Source organism: Patiria miniata, unplaced genomic scaffold (assembly GCF_015706575.1).
Source record: "Patiria miniata isolate m_02_andy unplaced genomic scaffold, ASM1570657v1 HiC_scaffold_9, whole genome shotgun sequence".
Taxonomy (NCBI): domain Eukaryota; kingdom Metazoa; phylum Echinodermata; class Asteroidea; order Valvatida; family Asterinidae; genus Patiria; species Patiria miniata.
Window position 1 is genome coordinate 9,223,017 of NW_024037076.1, and position 20,731 is coordinate 9,243,747.

The following is a 20,731-nucleotide window of genomic DNA, read 5'->3' on the forward strand; positions in this document are numbered from 1 at the left end:
AAAACAATACAAATTTAAAAAAAAATGTATAAATGTGGAAACACTGCCTGACTCAAACAATACCTGCCACTTATGGTCCCTCCTGATATTTCCTTCAACAACCTCTTGTGATTTCAGCTGAACAAGGAGCTCAAACACTTTCTCCCGCCACCTGAAACGTAGGACAAACGGCCCTTTTCAAACTGAACATTCAACTGAATCTTGCTCTTCACAATGAGGCTATCCGGGACAAAGATTTGTGTCTTATGACATACGACATTTATAACCAAGAGTATGAAATTTACAGCGTTGCTTTAGGAACAGGGAAGGTCTCGTATCAATCCTTTTTGTTTTCACACATTCCTCATGAGTGCATTACTTTCAACGTAAAAAGAAAATGATAAACAAAAATGGGCAAAAGTATTGTGATTTGTTGTTCAAAAATGTGACATCTGAACCTCTCATATTTGATCTTTATACAGATGCATTTGCCAGCGTACACAACAGTTTAGTAAAATGGAATGTAATATGGAGCATGCAGGCTGACAGTTTACCTTGTCAGAAGCAGCTGCAGTTTCTTCCCACTATCTGCACTTTCACCTTTAACCTGAGGAACAAATTGAAAAAAAAAAATGACACAAAGAAAAGTAAAGAATACATTATCTTACATTAATTCTAACAACTACACAGTGCATGAATATCAATCTACATGAATATCAGGACACCCTCCCCCGATGAAACCGTTTTGTAATAGGTCTGGTACGCTTTGCCTGATTGGCATGAAATTTGGTTACGTTTCCTAACCTTTAAGCCTACCGTAGGTCAATGTAGTAAGCAAACTAATCCTGTGAAATGTTTATGGTTGTCGTATTATGGTTGTCGTGGCAACCATAAACATTATCATACATTTGGGTTGTTTCAATACAAAAACATCAACATATGTATTTTTCTGAGTCAAAAACATGTTTTCTTTGCCCAAACCTATCAAGTATTCACGTTTGACCACACTTCCTGGTCACATGACCAACTACAATGTATGCAAAGAATATGGCAATGAATGGCCCGAAAAGCTGCTTTCAATTTTAACCTTTTTGTACTTGTGCTCATTGTTTTGAAGTATTTTTGAACAGTTCTTGCATGCAAAAATTAAAAGAAAAAAAAATGTATGGTGAAAGTCAAAACCTTAGGGGGAGACCAACTTTATGGATTAATATGTATGCTTCACCTGATGATCCTACATCCTGCATTGGGCACTCAGTGTGTGAGTGGAGGGTTTGAAACATAACATGAAAGGTGGGGAGCTAATCATCCTTATTCGCAGCTGAAAAGCTGAATTGCAAAACACACGGCTACAACGAGCCTAAGGTATGTAAAGGCACTGTTGACAGCCACCATATGACCCATGTCTGACCACAGAGCACAGCCACAGATCAAAAGTGTTTGATTTTTGCGGGAGGAAAACCGGAGAGCCCGGAGAAAACCCTCATGGCACAGGAGAGAATCCACGCACAACTCTACTCCCATATGGTCCGAGCCAGGAATTGAATCCAGGCCACAGTGGTGAGAAGCAAGCACTTTACACACTAGCCACACATGCCACCCTGAAACATGTCTTGCGCAGTCACAAATTAAATTACTTTCCATTCCCCTGTTTCAGACACTCCTGTGCTCTACCCTCTTACCCTTGATAGCTCCGCCTCCTGAATTCCAAGGATCTCATTGGTTGATGACAGACGCACATTCAGCAGCTGTACAGCGGATCGCTGATTGTCCAAATCCCTCTCCAAATCCTGACGCAAGTGTCAAAAAGAGTAATCATGAAAACACTGCGTTAGTTTCTTAATATTAATCAGCAGATCACCATAGGTCATTTCAAAATCAGGACCTCCACGTGTAAAACAGATTTTCAAAACCACAAAAACATTTGTGCGCTTTGGCTTATGTTTTTCTTGATTTTGTCGCTGGATTTTCAGCGACGACCCCGTATGCGAATATAGATGAGATTATTATTCAATACTTGGTAGTGGAGGCTCATATTTTTTAAATGGACAGACAGCTGGATAGTGTGGTTGCATTCTCCAAAGAGTTTGGAGTTCGCAGACATAATATAACCCGATATAAATCCAGCTGAAACTAGAGCTAATGTGCTTCCTGAATCACGGATATCAGCCCTAAATTGCCGTTTTAACGGTTTGTCTGAATACTGACTCGCACCGACCACAAGGTGATCATTGCTAAATGTGGCTGAGATCGGCAAAAGCATGCAAGAGAAGCAACTATGAGCATTTGATATTAAGCCCGCTGAAACATTACACAAAATAACCACCAAGACAATACATTAAACAGTATGCCTGTAGATTAATCCACATAAACCATCAAAAATTAATCATAGCAATAGTGTTGTTTATTGGCCTCCGTACTTTTTAATCCGCGGCGGAGTGTCTGGACGAATAAGCGGCTACCTTTACGCAGGTGGCACTAGCTGCCGCTAAAACAAATCAAAAGAATGCAGTATTCAGACGCCACTTCAGCGGTTGCGTACAAAGTCTATGGAGAGTGCGGCACTGTGCATGCAATTGCCTGTCAACGTGGTCGGCCGCGCGCACGAATGAGTTCATTTTTGAATGCTACACAACATCCACAGTATCGTGCGTGGTGGTTTGAAACCTTCCCAGAATTCCTATGTTTTTATATTGTTTTTACGTACGTTAAGAAAATGATAAACTTCAAATAACTCGACAACCAAATAAGTCAGGAATATGAAATTTGAGAATTAGAGATGAAAAAATACACTGAACAGGGCTGCAAAGATTTGAAATGTAAAACAGCTTTTTATTTTTTATCATAAAATGACCCCTTCTGACCAATAGACCACTGGCCAAATTCTGTGAACACCTTTTGTGAGGCTTGGTCTAAAGATATAACTGACTAAGTTTTACATTAATTTGGTCAAGACTGTGGGAGAAAAAGCATTTTGTAAATATTCATTAGATGACCAGTTCTGACCACTGGATGACCACTGGCTGGATTTTACAAACATGGCTAGGTAGGACATGTGTCAAGGTTTAATTTGACCAAGTTTGTTTGAAATTGGCTTAGTTCAGGAGTTATAGCCATTTTTTCATTGGTCACGTGACCGTTTGCCGAAGAAAGAAAGAAAGAAAGAAAGAAAGAAAGAAAGAAAATGGACGATCACAATATATATGCGTGCTTCGCACTGCTGATAAAACAATTTATGCAAATTGCCCGTGTATTCCTTCAGCACAAACTGATTTGCGCATTGTAGCCAAGCAGCATGAGGTCGCTGTTCGTGCCTCGTGCAGTACGTGATTGTACAGCCTTGGCACGTGGGTAGTTTTATGTTAGCTGCCATCCATCCATCCTCGAAGGCTAGCTTTGCAGTGCTTGACGGCTTCGCCGCCTGGTGGATGAACATCGACTTAACAGGTAAACATGAGGTACAATGTAAAGCCTGCTTTGCTTACTTTGATTTTCTTGAGGTGTTTTTCTCTCTCTACTTGCCACAGTGCGGTGCTCCTACTGGCTGCCTGGGTGTCTCCGATGTACGCCTTGAGTTTGTTCACCTGACTCTGCAAGGACTCGACAGCTAGGCCTTTCTCTCTGTTTTAATCAAATAGAGAAAGTGTTAAAGAACACCTCCACAGCAAACACCACTACTTCAATAACCACCTGTGACCAAGTTTGGCTAGCAATATGTTAAATAATAATAATGGGGGGGGGGGGGCTAATCATCCTTACTCACAGCTGAGAAGCTGAATTGTGAACCGAACGTGGCCGAACCAAATGCATGAAAAAGGCGTCTAAGGCAACCGCCATAAGACTCATGTCTGACCACGGAGCACAGCCAGAGATCGAAAGCGTTGATTTACGTGGCTTCCATTTGCCATTCATCACGATACTAAAGAATCACTACTGTTAAATGAATGGTTTGCGGAAACACCATGTGGGAATAACTTCTCAGACTAAGAGAATGGTTCTGAAAAGAACCAGAGGAGTTTATACCTCTGGTTCTTTACAGAACCATTCTCTTAGTTTGAGAATTTATTCCCACATGGTGTTTCCGCAGACCTTTAATTTATTAGCATCTCCACCATGCAAAGCCTCAAGTCTTACTAATCACTACTGTACAAATAATTTTGTTGATATGTATCCAAACATGTTTGTTACAATGGCATTCTAGTGTACACAATGTATACTGAATTCAAAATATTGCATTTTGTGAAAAAAATTTGCTTCTACTGTCCCAAACGAAGCCGCCAAATTCCTCTCTTTGATCAGTAATTAAAGAAACATGACATTCCACATTCAGACATTACTTTTTGTGATACTTGTACTTAATAACAAAAATGAAAACTAACACCAATCTACCAAAGGAGTACACTTTCACAGATGTGGGATTTGTCGTTTGAGCAGAAAATTTGAGGTAAACATAAGGAAATACACACAACAGTTTGTTACCTGCGATTCATAGAAAGCAAGGAATCGTGAAACTACACACTGTTGAAAAAAGAACAACTGACTGCAATCCGATTCCAACATCAAATATCAGTTTTGGCTAATGAAGAATTATTCAAAAATAGATTAAATGATCAAACGTACGGAAAAGAATTCCTTAAAAAAAGTCAATTCACGGATCCAGGCAAATGTTTATTTACACCATAAAGCTATATTAAATTACTACAGCGCTAAGTCCTCATTCTTGCTCGCGGAGGCGCTTTGAAGCCGTCCTGGGCGCAGACATTTTGAATTCATGTGCGTGTTTGTAGAACACAATGAAATTAGATGGATTGAATTTTGAAAGTGTACTCTAAATGCAACGCGCAAGAAGAACGTACGCAAATTTCTTACGCGTGTGAAAAGGATGCAGCGGATACGCACACACGTTGCATTGTGTGTGTAAGAGCAAAAGACACGCTTCGATGACGCACCGGTATGGAATCAAACGCAGATATGCAAATAGATGTACAAAATACGTACAAAATTTCTAGGTCTCCATATGTTTGTGTACAAACATGGATGCGCCCAGCAGGCTTCACTATGTACATATGAACATGAGTTAGCGCTCTAGTAATTTACATGTAAAGCTATAGTCTATCATTTGCAGCCATCCGAAAGGTAACTAGCGTAATTATTGTTGAAAAACATACTTGGTTGAAAGATAGTAAGGGAACTAAACTCCCTGTGAAATTATTCTTTCTGGCAAACTGTCATTTTGAAGTAATCAACGAAAGAAGGCCTTTCCAATGGTGCGTCTTAAGACGCACCGTAGGAAAATTTAAGTTAGTAGTTCGTTTTGTTATTCGGCGAAGCGCGCGCAAGCATTGGCACGACGCACACACGCGGGCGGTTGCTATAATTCCTCGGATCGGTGCACGACAACGCGTAGCTGCAATCGGCTCAGTGAGAACGCGTCTCGGACGCTGAATTCAGGCCCAATTCAAAACATGATTCAGCAACTTTTGATTTGAAATTGAGATCCTAGAATGCTGTTTTTCTCGGAATATACAGCTGAAGCTGAGCTGAAACTCCATCAGGTTAGTTGTTCAGTATCCTTCATTAGATTTAGAACACTTTTGTTGCTTCAAACGAACAAAATGCACAAATTACAAATGATGGACTATATCTTTAATATACATGTAGCTCTATGATTTACACCAAATGTTCATCAACATTATGCTCCTTACCTGTTGCTGTTGATGAGCTCATTCCTGATCTTCTCGCTTCCCTCCTCACTCGTGAGTAACTTCTCCCTCAATTGACTCACTTCCTGCTGATACAGTGTCTGGGTTTTCTTTGAGTCTTCTTTCAGACTCGCAATCATGTCCTGCTTGGATGCCATCTCTGCTTCATGTGTTCTCCTCAGAATGCTCATCTTCAGAAATTGACCAATAGAGAAAATCACTCAATTACAAGCACACAAGAGAACACTTTTTCTTTAACTTTGCTTGGTTCGTTTTTGCCCTGATAGTAACAAGGACCAGGAGAAAGAGCTGTACTCGTGTACATTTTTTGTTTTCCACTTGATACTTAAATTTTATTGAATTTCTTTTTCGATAAACTAAATAAATACGATGCGATCAAGCTAAATGAGTTGTTTGTCAGAAACTTTCATTTGGAGATACAGGCCAAAATGGGGCCACTTCATCACATCACAATATATTATACATCATATAGGTGTTCCGACTTCCATAATTTTTGAACTAAAGATGTTGCCAGCATGCAGTTTACACAGCAGTAATGCTGAGATTGTGCAGTTTTCAAATCTGTAAAAAACAGAAATGACCAGGGGCGACAAACGCCTCATTTAGCTTGATGCATCACAAATATTGATGCTTATAAATACATGTACATTTGTACATGTAGCACTTTCCATCGTATCAATAATCCCAAAGCGTTTTACAATTGTTCTCCCCTGCATCAGGCCACGAGACCACACAGCAGCCTATATCAGCGCACATTCGGTCCTCTACCCTCACCTGGATGGAGAGAGGCAATTGTAGTACACTGTACAACATCGTAGACTTGAGGACAAGTTGTTAGACTGTCGTGTTTTGTCCGACAAGGCCCCCAATATTTACTAGCATGGCGCTTGTAGGGCTGTGTATATGCGGCTTTAAAAGTGCAAAACTGTAACGTAAACTTTCTTGCTCATGGAGATAGTGCCTATATAAAAATTACTCATCAGAAAACTAATTTAATATTTTCGCCCAAAAAACAAAATGTAAAAACTGGCTTGATTGATCATCCAACATCCCCTAGCTGCTCGCTAGGACCCCCTTGTTTCATCCTTCACTAGCTTCACTGCTTCCAGACAACTGTAACACCCCTTCACTGTTGAAATACCTGTCAGTTTCCTGACAACGGGCAGAGCATAATGCCCGACATGTTGAGTTTCTCCGGTTCTTTTCAGAACCTCACAAACTCACAAAAGAGATTTGTCACATGGGGCCACTGTAAATTGTTATCGTACAGGGTGAGTAAAAAAACGAAACCCAAATATCGGGACCATCGTTTTAGAGAAGTTCTGCATGTAGCACTTTCAAAATCTAAGATATGAAAGCCCAATTCATAAGCTTTCTTTTAGTACAAGATGTACTTTTCAAGTTACAGAATTTTAAATACAACCACCGTTTTAAAGTTCTTTCCACGGATCAGAAGAAGGTATGTGTTCTTTCAGCAAAACGAAGACAAATCGCATACGGATGTGTGTGAATTGTTTTCGTTTTGCTGAAAGAAAGCACACTTTTTTGTGATCTGAGGTCAGAACTCTAAAACACTGGTTGTGTTGAAAATTCCATAACTTGGACACATGAGTGATTAGAATGATTCTTGAATGAAAGAAAGCTTTGAATTGGGCTTTCATATCCTAGATATTGAAAGTGCTACATGCAGAACTTCACTTAAACAATAGTCCCGACATTAGGGTTCCGCTTTTCTTGACGCACCCTGTATTGGTTTCATTGATTTGACTACCTGTGCTTTGTGTTCTTCGTCTTGGCATTTCTTTGCTGCTGTAAGAGTCGCTGTCTCTGTTCTATACCTGACCTCCGTTTCCCTTAGCTTCTCCTCCAGCTCAACGACCTCTGTCTGCCGCTGTGACCTCAAGGTCATGACCTCCGACCTGACCTGGGCCAGCTCGGTGGCCTGCTTGCTCAGGATGTCGGCAGTGTGCTGGAGGTGTAGGAACTGGTGTGTAGGTAGGGGGGACGGTGGGGCAGGAGGAGGAAGCTCTACGGGGGCTCTTGAGATTGCTTTGCAGGGCTGGGAAATTTTCAGAAAAACGTTGTGGATTTTCATGTAATTGAGCGATCAATCAAATGTCGTAAAAAGAAATCTTGTTTTATACAACAATCCGATTTTGAAATGCTAGTGACTGTTCTAGTAGCCATTATTGGAACACTTCCACACGTGAATGCTCATCACACGTGCATTGTGTGTAGCTCTGAACACATCAATGCAGGGGAGTGTAGCGAGCTTCAAACTTGAAGCATTCCAGTAATGGTGGAAAGCCACAAAGAGTGGGCAATTGGCACTGTTGGTCTATAAATCATCGGGTGAGGGGTGTACTGCAAGTTACATGTCGGATGTCACCACAAGTTACATGTATGTATATTTTACCAACTTCAATAACAAGTCTTATCAACTAGAATTGGTAAAAAAATGTTAGCTGGTGACATTTTTACAATGTTCATTTGGAAAAAGTTGTGTGACTGAGTTGAAGTTAATAACAACTTCATCTTGATTTCAATACAAGCTAAAAAATAAGCAGTCTATGTAAATAATACAGAGATTGTCTCGCTAAGTCATATGAAAAGAACTTACATGTTCACAGGTCTCTTGTCCGGTTGAAACTGCCTTTTCCTGTGGTTTTGAACTTCTGCAAATGAAATAACAATTGTGCTTTTACAATTAAGTCCCACCTGAAAAATGTGACTACACATTTTTAACCCTAACCGCCCTGAATCCTTCCAAATCCTCTTTGCCAAAGTGGAGGAATTTGGAGGATTGAGGTTACATACCATGCATACATGGCAAAAGTGCATTACTGATTTCATAGGATGCACTTTGTCAAGGTCTTGAGCCAGACCTTGTGTTGTTGTTGCTCAGCCATACATAAATATAGGCCTGGATTATGCTTGAAATCCTCCGCACTGCTTCAGGATGTCACTGGCCAAGACTCAACATATTTGCAGTCACTGCGGCAGGATTTTGCAGGATTCAGTCAATGGTCACCCCTCCGCGGCCTTATTCAGTTATTCAAGAAATAGTGGAGGAATTTGTAGGATTGAGGATATGCTATTTTTCCTTGAGGCCAATTGGAGGATTTTGCAGGATTGAGGCTACATCGTAGCAAAAAGGCCTAGGGAGTTGTTAGGGTGCTTTTTCAGGTTAACATTGCATGCATGTCCAACCTTGAAATATAATAACCCTTTCAATAATAACACTACAGCAAGCAAACAATCACTTTTACAGATCTGTTTTCAGGTTTGTGTTCAAAACTTCACACGATTGAACTTCTATGAAGTTAAACAATCGGGCCTACCGAAGGAGTTCATTCTCTTGTTGAAGTTGATCAATTTTGCCCTTGGCTTTGGTCAAGGCCTGCCATGGATCAGGAGCATCCCGGCTCTGGAAGGAGGAGGGAGGCAGCAAGCGACTTCCTGGAGCTGAGAAGGAAACACAGACATGAAAAAGTGTCAACGAAGACAATTGAGAAACTCTTTCTAGGACATTCTTGTTGGTTTACACACATTAAAAGATCACAGTATTTGGCACTTTACGTACACATGAGGGCGCACTATAAGTCAAGCAACAGCTGGTGTAGCTTGATTTTAGGTTTTATGAAATACGGACTCATTGGTGGTACTGCCCATGCTTATGCATAATTATGCTTATACATATTTAATTTGGAGAGGGACCATGATCACGTGAGATGGTGTATTTGAAGGAAAAGGAGTTGATTTTTATAGCATTCCAATTTGTAATAACCCTTAAGGGGTAGGGGGGGGGTGGAATCTGCAATAGCCTTGGAAAAAGAAATCGCAACCCGAGCTGTTCTGACTTTTCAGCCTTGAGTCTTGCGCATCTTTTGATACCAAAAACATAAAATTCGGACCATGGGTTGCCGCACAGCGAAAGGTTTTCTGGCGCCAAAAAAATGAATTTCCCCATCTACATTGTACGTACTGCACACTTGTACATGTACGTAGAGTACACAAATCAAAATTACCATTCATGCATATGAATAAAATAATTAGCTATAATTCCAAAACCCTTTGACCTATAGCCATGAAATGTCTTGAGTATGTGATGCGATCAAGCTAAATAAGTCATTTGTCGGGAATTTTTATTTGGATACAAGGCCAAAATTGGGCCACTTCATCACATCACTTCATCACATCTCTTGGTGTTCCAACTTCCATAATTTTTTTAACTAAAGATGGTGCCAGCATGCGGTTTTCACATCAGTAGGCCTAATGCTGAGATTGTGCTCTGTTCAAATCTGTAATAATTTTTTTTTGACCAGGGTCTATACGCCTATCAATTGTTCCCCCCCCCCCCCCCCCCCCCCCCCCCCGCTGCCCCACCCAAGACGTGGGGATTGTCACTTTTGAAGTGACAAAATCCCCACCCCTCGGGCAAAATTTAGTGACAATCCCCGACCATGCCTGACAATGACCAGACGGGGCTCTGGAGTGCTTTGAAACGTGCAAAACTACATCAGGCCAACTTTACTCACTCTTTAGCCAGCAAATTTCTCCAAAAATTCCATTGGGCAAAAGAAAAGGTCCTCATTGAGTGGTCGGGCACAACCCGACCACTCTTTGGATCTGTTACGATTAATCTTTCTTTCTTTGAGTGGTCGGGCACAACCCGACCACTCTTTGGATCTGTTACGATTAATCTTTCTTTCTTTCTTTCTTTCTTTCTTTCTTTCTTTTTTTTTCCGGACAATACTTCTCCGCGGGTTTTCTCTTAAACGGTATATGGTATGAACTTGTAACTTTCAATATATATCGACCCTCATCCGAAGTGGTGCATATTACTCTGACGTCATGATTACGTCATCAGGTGTCAAATTACAAGTGATTTTATCTGAAAAAGTGACCAATTACTTTCACCTATAACTCTTGAACTAAACATTCAATGATGTTTGTATTCTGTAATCAGATAGACCATTAAACGCTTAACAGTTTTTGTCGTGTACGTGAACTCGCTTGACCTTTACTTCCGGGTCTACTGGAAGGTCAAAGTTAGGTGATTTCAAAATGAAGACGTCAGCCTGACATCAAAACAAAGCAACATTTTTTCCGAACGGTTCACGGTATGATCACAAAACCTTGTGTGAACTTGTACCATGTTACGAAGATGTTATAAATATTGTTACGTCATCATGACGTCATCGGGTATCAAATTACAAGTGATTTAAGGGCAAATTTGGACAAAATAGTTTGCGTTATATCTTTTGAACTAAATAGAGTATCGTGTTCGTTTTTCCGTGAGGCTGTAGACTATGCCGTGAGAAACATTTCATGTTACTGGATGCAAAACCGCTTGACCTTTACTTCCGGTGTTACCGGAAGTGCAATAAAAACTGAATATAACTCAAAAGTGGAAGCATTTTACTACAGACACATATATTATGTAAGTGTTTAGTGAGGAATGCAAGACGCAAAAAAACAGTGTGATGACGTCAACATCCGAAAGGGCGCCCCCTATCGGCACATATAATAGAGTTTCCCTTCTTTAATTTTAAAACCATCCGTCCAAATTTTACCATATCACCCCTTGATATTCTCTGATTAACCACAGATAACTTGGCAAGGTTTCAAATTCATGACATCATCAAACCGGAAGTTACTTTAAGGAGAATTTGAAAAGGATCATAGTTTTAATTTAATTCTATCATTTGATCCCGAAGTCCAAATACTGATATCCATTACAATGTTCACCTTTGGATCTCTAATGCTGCGACGTCATCAAACCGGAAGTTAGGTGTTATTAATACGTCATCAAACCGAAGTTAGGTATTATTAATACAAACAATTATATTTCCCATATTTTCATACGTTATTTTAACTTTACAATGAAAAATGATCCTCTCCGAACTTTATCAGTATTCACTAACCGTTTTTGACTGATGACGTAATCAAACCAGAAATAACTTTTTTTTTGTGCACATAGAATGTTTACTGAATTTATCACACCGTTAAAGATATCTTTTTGAAACATTGATTGTACTTAAAGGAATTTAATTTTGTGATCCTTTTTTCTACATAAACTTATATTCCTAACTTAACTGGGCAGTGTATAATGAAAAGGCTGTCCGCCCGACCACTCTGCGTTTGTAACTCAACAAACGCGAAACTCTAGTTCTTTCTTTCTTTCTTTCTTTCTTTTTTTTTCCGGACAATACTTCTCCGCGGGTTTTCTCTTAAATGGTATATGGTATGAACTTGTAACTTTCAATATATATCGACCCTCATCCGAAGTGGTGCATATTACTCTGACGTCATGATTACGTCATCGGGTGTCAAATTACAAGTGATTTTATCTGAAAAAGTGACCAATTACTTTCACCTATAACTCTTGAACTAAACAATCAATGATGTTTGTATTCTGTAATCAGATAGACCATTAATCGTTTAACAGTTTTTGTAGTGTACGTGAACTCGCTTGACCTTTACTTCCGGGTCTACCGGAAGGTCAAAGTTAGGTGAATTCAAAATGAAGACGTTAGCCTGACATCAAAACAAAGCAGCATTTCTTCCGAACGGTTCACGGTATGATCACAAAACCTTGTGTGAACTTGTACCATGTTACGAAGATGTTGTACATTTTGTTACGTCATCATGACGTAATCAGGTGTCAAATTACAAGCGATTTAAGGGCAAACTTTGACAAAATAGTTTGCGTTATATCTTTTGAACTAAATAGAGTATCGTGTTCGTTTTTTTCGTGAGGTTGTAGACTATGCCGTGAGAAACATTTCATGTTCCCGAACGCAAACCGCTTGACCTTTACTTCCGGTGTTACCGGAAGTGCAATAAAAACTGAATATAACTCAAAAGCGGAAGCATTTCACTACAGACATATATATTATGAAAGTGTATAGTGAGGAATGCAAGACGCAAAAAACAGTGTGATGACGTCATCATCCGAAAGAGCGCCCCCTATCGGCACATAAAATATAGTTTCCCTTCTGTAATTGTAAAACTATCCGTCAAAATTTTACCAAATGACCCCTTGACATTCTCTGATTAATCACAGATAAGGTGGCAAGGTTTCAAATTCATGACGTCACCAGACCGGAAGTTACTTTAAGGAGAATTCGAAAATGATCAAAGTTTAAATTTATTTCTATCATTTGATCCCTGTCATATCTTCGAAGTCCAAATAATGATATCCATTACAATGTTCACCTTTGGATCTCTAATGCTGTGACGTCATCAAACCGGAAGTTAGGTGTTATAAATACGTCGTCAAACCGGAAGTTAGGTGATATTAATACAAACAATTATATTTCCCATATTTTCATACGTTATTTAATTTTAAAATGACAAATTATCCTCTCCGAACTTTATCAGTATTCACTAACCATTTTTGACTGATGACGTCATCAAACTAGAAATAACTTTTTGTGCACATAGAATGTTTACTGAAGTTTATCACACCGTTAAAGATACCTTTTTGAAACATTGATTGTACTTGAGGGGATTTAATTTCGTGATCCTTCTTTCTACATATATTCCTAACTTAACTGGGCAGTGTATAATGAGAAGGCTGTCCGCCCGACCACTCTGCGTTTGTAACTCAACAAACGCGAAACTCTAGTTATTTCTTGTTTTGCATGTTTTTAATACCTTAAGTTTTTGGACTCTCATACACAGTATTGAAAGTCCAAATTTTCGGACTAGACAATGACATACATGTACATACGTGGGGCGCACTAGTGAAAATCTTGCCTTTCCATGTACAATGTAGAACGCCAATGTTTACAATGTTATTTGAGTGACCGAAATCCCCACCCTGGGGCATGAAAAACGTGACCAAATCCCGACATCGGACCTGGGGCAGCGTGTGGGGGGGGGGGGGGGGGGGGGGGGGGGGGGGGAACATTTGGGAGATCGTGTATCTACAGGCCCTGTTCCTAATAAGAGAGCAAAATCCACTTTTAAATCATTTGGCCTACCAAACTACATGTAGTTCAAGTATACAGGTAGGCATATGTCATAGATATAAGGAAGGTTTTAGATTTTTTAAGGGAAATTGGGGGTAAAATGACGATGACAACGACAAAACGCAACAAGAAAATAAAGATGGCGGTCAACGCACGATGTACCATGTGTACCGTGAGCACGCAAGTCGCGCTACACGGCATGCACCAACCGGCCCGTAAACCGCATAGGAAAATCGAAATTTCTACCCCAAGAAACTGTTCAAAAATTACCAAAAACTTAGGTGCCATAACATTGAGAGAAGTCCGCTTTAGGTAAACAATGTCAATATTTAGTAATAAAAACAAATGTTGATTTTAATTTGATCAAAACAAAACAGGGGTCCTACATGTACACTACACGATGGTCATGTCTCGATAGTCCGAAGTCCCATTGGTCCGAAGTCCCATTGGTCCGAAGTCTCATTGGTCCGAAACATAGTACTGTGTAGTTCCACTTGACTTGTTCAGGTTGACTGACCCTAACCCTAACCCTTACCCTAATCCTATGGGGCGTCGGACCAATGGGACTTCGGACCAATGGGACTTCAGACCAATGGGACTTCGGACCAATGGGACGTTTATACCAATGGAATGTATAGAGCAATGGGCTGTCGGACCAATGGGCTGTCGGACCAATGGGACTTCGGACCAATGGGACTTCGGACCAATGGGACTTCGGACCAATGGGACTTCGGACCAATGGGACTTCGGACCAATGGGTCTTCGGACCAATGGGACTTCGGACCAATAGTACTTCGGACCAATGGTACTTCGAACCAATGGTACTTCGGACTATAGAGACGTCCCCCCTACACGATCGCCATGTTTTGACTTAAAATTTTATATATGCCGCGGATCAAAAATGAAATTAACGTAGGCCTATGCTACTCCTAGAACTATGAGGCTCCGCGAAATGATAGTATGTGCGAAATGATAGTATGTGCATGCGTACAAGTGTAGCTCTACTGAGTGGAGCGTGGAATTACGGGTACCCCTCCATACAAACGCTCCACCGATTTGACATACTTTGGTAGCACTTACACGGTCGTCATGACGGTATGCATTTTGTGCATGCCCTCGCGAGGACAAGGCCCAAAAAACATATTGCGCTTACTCAATAGCTGTTTCATGTAGTCATATGTGCCCCGCGCTGTCTGACTGTGGGTTTTTGGTGCGGGGCACATATCAGTACATGAAACAGTCACTGATTAACATGATTAAGGGCGACTTGTTTTTCTTCAATAGTGACGTCACACACGCGCGCGCAATGAATTATGCATCAGTCATGTCAGTGAAATAGACTGTGCAACTCGGCAGACACATTTAATTGTGAGCGGTAAGTTCAGACTATTTTGTTCTTTTTTCAAAATTACCAGTTGTTTGAAACAATTTGAGGGGTCTTATGGAATGTCATGAATGTGTGGATCTATCCAGGGTTACTGTCTTCCTCATTTGTATTTTCTTTATCAGTTTTTTTTGGGCCTTGTCCTCGCGAGGGCATGCACAAAATGCATATCGTCATGACGACCGTGTAAGTGCTACCAAAGTATGGCAAATCGGTGGAGCGTTTGTATGGAGGGGTACCCGTAATTCAACGCACCACTCAGTAGAGCTAGTACAAGTGCATAGTTCTAGGAGTAGGCCTATGCCACTAGTTTTTCCCTGCAATGAATTGTCAGCCATCAGAAAGCATGGAAAGTGGTAGGCCTTAGCCTACATGTTCTAAAATAAAGTAAAAAGGGCACAATTGCAGAATACCCCGCCACTCAATCTATCCACCATTGTCCACCTCGTACTGGAGTCGTAGCCGGCTACGGAGTCACGGCTGATTGCCCTCACTAAACCTTCTCATCAGCGCTACTTGCGTCATGCTCCACTGCACTCCCACTCCGTATCCGCGTAGCCCTGGTGGTAGCCGCCAACAGGGTAGTTGGTTTGGATTTAAAAAATTTCAGCAACTCCCAATCCCATTCCTTTTGTCATTGTTTGTCAATGTCATGTTTTTGTTGCTTCGTTCTCAAGCATATTCAAGGGGACTCCCACTCCGTATCCGCGTAGCCAGAGATTTTAGGGGTGTATTTCCGAGTGGCGGGGTATTCTGCAAATGTTGTTAGCATGGTTAGCAATATAGCATTACAAACCTTTCTTTTCTGGATCAACAAGTGGCTGGGAAAAATGAGAAGGGGGATTCAAGTTCGCCGCCATTTTGAATTACTAAACTGCGCCCTCTGTAGTCCAAATGCTGCAACTACCCGGCTCACCAAAATCTATACCTACGCCTCCATACATGAATTATCTCGGAGGAAATGACGGCAACCGTAGTTGTCCATATCTCTTTTCTTCTACAGAACCAAACAATTTATTCATTACATCGTGGCTATAATTACTTTTTATCTTTTGTTTTGCATAGGAAGAAGCTCTGGGTGGGCAGCAAAGGAGCCTGCGCGCTGCTGCAATTCCAAACTGTCTTGTCTAAACTCAAAACCTACTGGGCCCATCTTGCTCAATCAGTACAGAAATTCCTTAGCAATCCATCCATAAACAGTGATAACGTGTACAAAATTATGCAACCGAAAAATACTACCGAAAAAAGTTGCACTTTGTATTAACGTGCAAGGGTGTGTGATCAATGAAACAGGCATCAGGTGCGTTGGGGGGGGGGGGGGGGGGGGGGGGGGGGTGGGGGGGGGGCGGGTCGGGGGGGGGGGGGGGGGGGGGGGTAGTCAGCCCGGAAGTATATTTATAACCTATACAAATTCTGTGTGTATCAGAGCGGGGTTGGTGGGGGGTTCGACCCCCTCTGGATCCACGCCTGACTACTATTCTCTGTATTTGGAAATTGCACAGATACAGATTCTCAACTCCGTCACTACCCTTTTAACATGGTACGTACGTTTTAAAAAAGAAACGATAATTGTTTTTACGGATTTGTTTGTTAATACTGTAAATCAGGCCTATATTCCGAAGTTCGCTGTTCCCAACAGCCTTTCATCAGCCTGTTAATTATCAAACATTATTTTCGTGAAAAATAATCTGAATGTTCAGCAAGTTGCATCCTTCAATTAAAAAAACCCGAATATTTAATGTAGACGAAAACAACATTACACCAGGACACAAAATTACACTAGGGGCGCGGTGCTCAGTGTTCACGATGCCGATGTACATCCTTTACGATAGCGTGGCTCGTATATCCCCGCCCTGCAAACCGGACCTATATATAGGGCGCTGGGCCGGGAAGGGTTATGATGAGCTTCACATAATCTTGCGAAGGAAATGAGGATGGCATTCTGGGTAACTTATCATGGCCTATATATAAAGACGTGTTGCTGCAGCTGTTTGTGCGGGCTAGTCTGTTTCCCAGACCCCATTGTCCTCAGGTGGTCTTCAAAAATATCTTGAAATGGGGCCGGGAAACCAGTCTAGGTGCAGGCCGGTAAATCGGTCCCAAATTGCCTACGCCGGCCAAATCACGATTTGCATGCCCTCAAATTCTTCGGTATTTGAGCATATTGTGGGCCATGAACTTGAGAGTTCGTACCAAAAAAAAGGTGGAAGCCGTGCACTGAAACGTGAGCTTGTATTTCTGTACAATTTGTATGAAATTGGAGCCTTAAAAGCGCTCTATTTAGCAATGGAGTGTAGGCAACGTTTTTCAAAATGGCGATGGGCTTCAGAACTATATTTTAAGGGTGGTCATATTTGGATGGAAATTTCTCCCAAAAGTCATTAGATTACCCCCAAAAATTGAAATGACGAAAATTGGAAGATGATAAAAATAAGGTTTATTTTTGATGTGTGTCTTGAACACTTGGATGGTAAATTGTGCGTATTTTTTCTGAAGTGGGGGGGGGGGGGGCATTTATCATTGGGATCTATTATATGGCAGTCTATTGCACCCATAAAAGGACACTGTTCAAAGCGGACAGCAGGTGGCGCTCTTCATCGCTGCCGACTGAAATTATGATAAAACATGTGAAAGTCCCCCCCCCCCTGCTCTGACACCCCAATTTTTTTTAATGGGAATACATGTCCGCCTTTGCACAAAATACGGACAGAGCCGGCTCAGTACTGTGGCTCACCCAGGATTTTGGTTGGGGGGGCCTTCATTTTTTTTTTTTTTTTTTTTTTTTTATTTTGTTAAAAGTTGAATTTTGTTCAATTTTTTTCCAAAACTTCTCTCGGCAGAAAATAATTGGTTTTTTTTTTTTTTTTTGGGGGGGGGGGGCCCACTTACACCCCGATTATACTACTCGAAAACAGGCCACATCTAGTGTTAATAATCGCAAGATTTGAGCAGCTCCTCCATTGAAAGTATAGTATGAGCCTCTACCCCCACCTATTGATTTTTGGAGTTGAAGACTAGTCCGGAGAAAAAAAATCCTGTCTACATTTCAGGTTTTTTGGACGATGAACCCCCCCCCCCCCCCTGCAAAAATTTCTGGATCCACCCCTGACTGTGCAACCAACCCCCATTTTTTGACAGGACGTATAATATGTTCTTACGTCGCGCCGGCACACCAGCACTGTACACGTGCTAGAGTAACCCAGGCGCGGATCCAACAGGGGAGGGGGGGGGTGGGTCAACCCCCAGCTCTCTCAAACACTTTTGTAGAATTTTCCTAAAAATAATGCAACCCCCCCCCCCCTCCCTGCTCCGACAGTGGGGTATGTGTATATAATCTGTGTATTTATTTTGGATGTCGGGGGGGGGGGGGGGGTTGCAACCGCACATCCGCGCCGAAATGTAGACATGTTTTTTTCTCCGGACACTTGCCCCCCGCAATATCAAAATTGGTAGGGGGGGGGGCTGTTGGCTGGGTTCCATCTTCCAAATGGTGGGGGGGGGGCTCTTCAAAACTCACCATTATTATGCATACTACATATTATATGGACATTATACGGCGCATTGTACTGTTTTTGAGCGGGTTTTCTTTGGTGGGATTGCTGTCGAAGAACTCTATAAACATTTATTTAAATCATTGCTGACACGAAAAATTGTCAAAAATAATCCGCCAGGGGGAGGAAAGTGCCCCCCCCCGCCGCTGATACGCCACTGGATTCTTTAATATTTTTTCATATATGATTCCTGTCTATAAAAATTGGAGTTTTGCTATTTTTTAAAGGGGTGTATTGTTATTTGTTCTTGTTTATTTTTCATGTTTTGTTGCGTTTATTGGTTTTTTTGTTTAGTCGGCTTTTTCTTGTTTGACTATTTTTATCTTTGACATTGCAATTCTTTGTATTGATATTTTCACACCTTTCCACGTTACAATTACAATTATTTGTCTTTAATTTAATGTTATAATAATTGTTAATACTTTCAACTTCAGCGTCTTTTTAGGCGGTTTTTGGCGCTATATCAATGTTCGTAATTATTGTGATAACAATGTACATCTTTATTTTTTCCCGTTATAATATCAGTATACTGCGTTTCTTACGTCAACTTCATAATTTGCGCCATTATTAATGGTAACGTCATATTGATCGAACGAAAGTTCGTTTTGATTTTAGTCAATTATTAAATATTCGTTGATTTATGACGTAGACCTTTCTTTCAATTTAATACTTCCCGTAGACCTGATGAGCAGCTGTAGATATCAAACTAAACCAAAGTATAAAAGATAGAGGATTAAAAAAATCAAAAAGTTATGTGCTAGCCAAGCTTTCAGGGGTCGGTCTGAGCCATAACAATGCCCAGCCAACCCCTTAGTTCTCTTCTGGGCTCTCGGGTGTCCCGGCCAATACACACTTCCTTCCCTGTCCATCCATGTAACCCCGGAGGGCCAGGCACCATGTAAAAGCAAAGAGCTAAGGGAGGAACAGGGCGGCCCTAAGCCCTGATCCTCCGAGTGGACCACATGCCTGAACCTGTACGAAGGCGCCAACCTGGAACTCACGGACAGTACCAGCCGCAGTGCTTACCGATTAAGCTAAGGTACAGTTGGTAAATTACGACGGGAAATTAAACATCTTATAATGACTGAATAGAATGCGTGCGTTGAAAAGCAAAGAGACTCCGACGGGTTTTGATCCGGTTTCCGCGATTCGTGGACGACGGATCTAACCACTCGGCCATCAGGCTTCCTTAGAATTCTCCTCAAAAACAATTTGTTTTAACTACAGGCGAAGAAACGTAAAACATTGCTGTGTGCATCTGTTTTAGCCGGCTCCATGGACGAACAGACGTCGCTATATCGGCAATAATGTGTCAACTGTTTTCATTTGTTTGGAAAATTGTATAAGGCAGGCTTGTTAGTCGTAGGTCTGTACGTATGATAAACACACTTATCGTTACGCAACAATAAACACTATTATAATGTAGGCTTTTTTGAAAAACATGCATCAGGTGCGATCAGGGGCGGATCCAGGAATTTTGGCGGGGGGGGGGGGTGTCAGTCCCGTAAGATGTTTATATCCGATCTTATCATTATTATAATTGTTAGCCTATATAAATTCTGTGTGTATCAGAGCGGGGGGTGGGGGGGGGGAGGGTCGAACCCCTCTGGATCCGCGCCTGACCTCTACTCTCTGTATTTGGAAATTTGGACAGATACAGATTCTCAACTCCGTCACTACCCTTTTAAAAAAATGGTACGAACGTCTTTAAAAAAGGAATCGATAATGTTTTTTACGGATTTGTTTGTTAATACTGTAAATCAGGCCTATATTCCGTTCGCTGTTCCAACAGCTTTCATCAGCCTGTTATCAAACATTATTTTCGTGAAAAAATAATCTGAATGTTCAGCAAGTTGCATCCTTCAATTAAAAAAAACCGAATATTTAATGTAGACGAAAACACATTACACCAGGACACAAAATTACACTAGGGGCGCGGCGCTCAGTGTTCACGATACCGAGTACATCCTTTACGATAGCGTGGCTCGTATATCCCCGCCCTGCAAACCGGACCTATATATAGGGCGCTGGGCCGGGAAGGGTTATGATGAGCTTCACAGAATCTTGCGAAGGAAATGAGGATGGCATTCTGGGTAACTTATCATGGCCTATATA

The 20,731-nt window shown here is 41.2% G+C and overlaps 1 pseudogene; it reads right to left on the reverse strand.

Moving 5' to 3' along the window:
* The window catches only part of LOC119720796, a 29,205-nt pseudogene extending 13,121 nt beyond the window's left edge, over positions 1–16,084 (reverse strand).
* Positions 16,085–20,731: the final 4,647 nt, after the last annotated feature.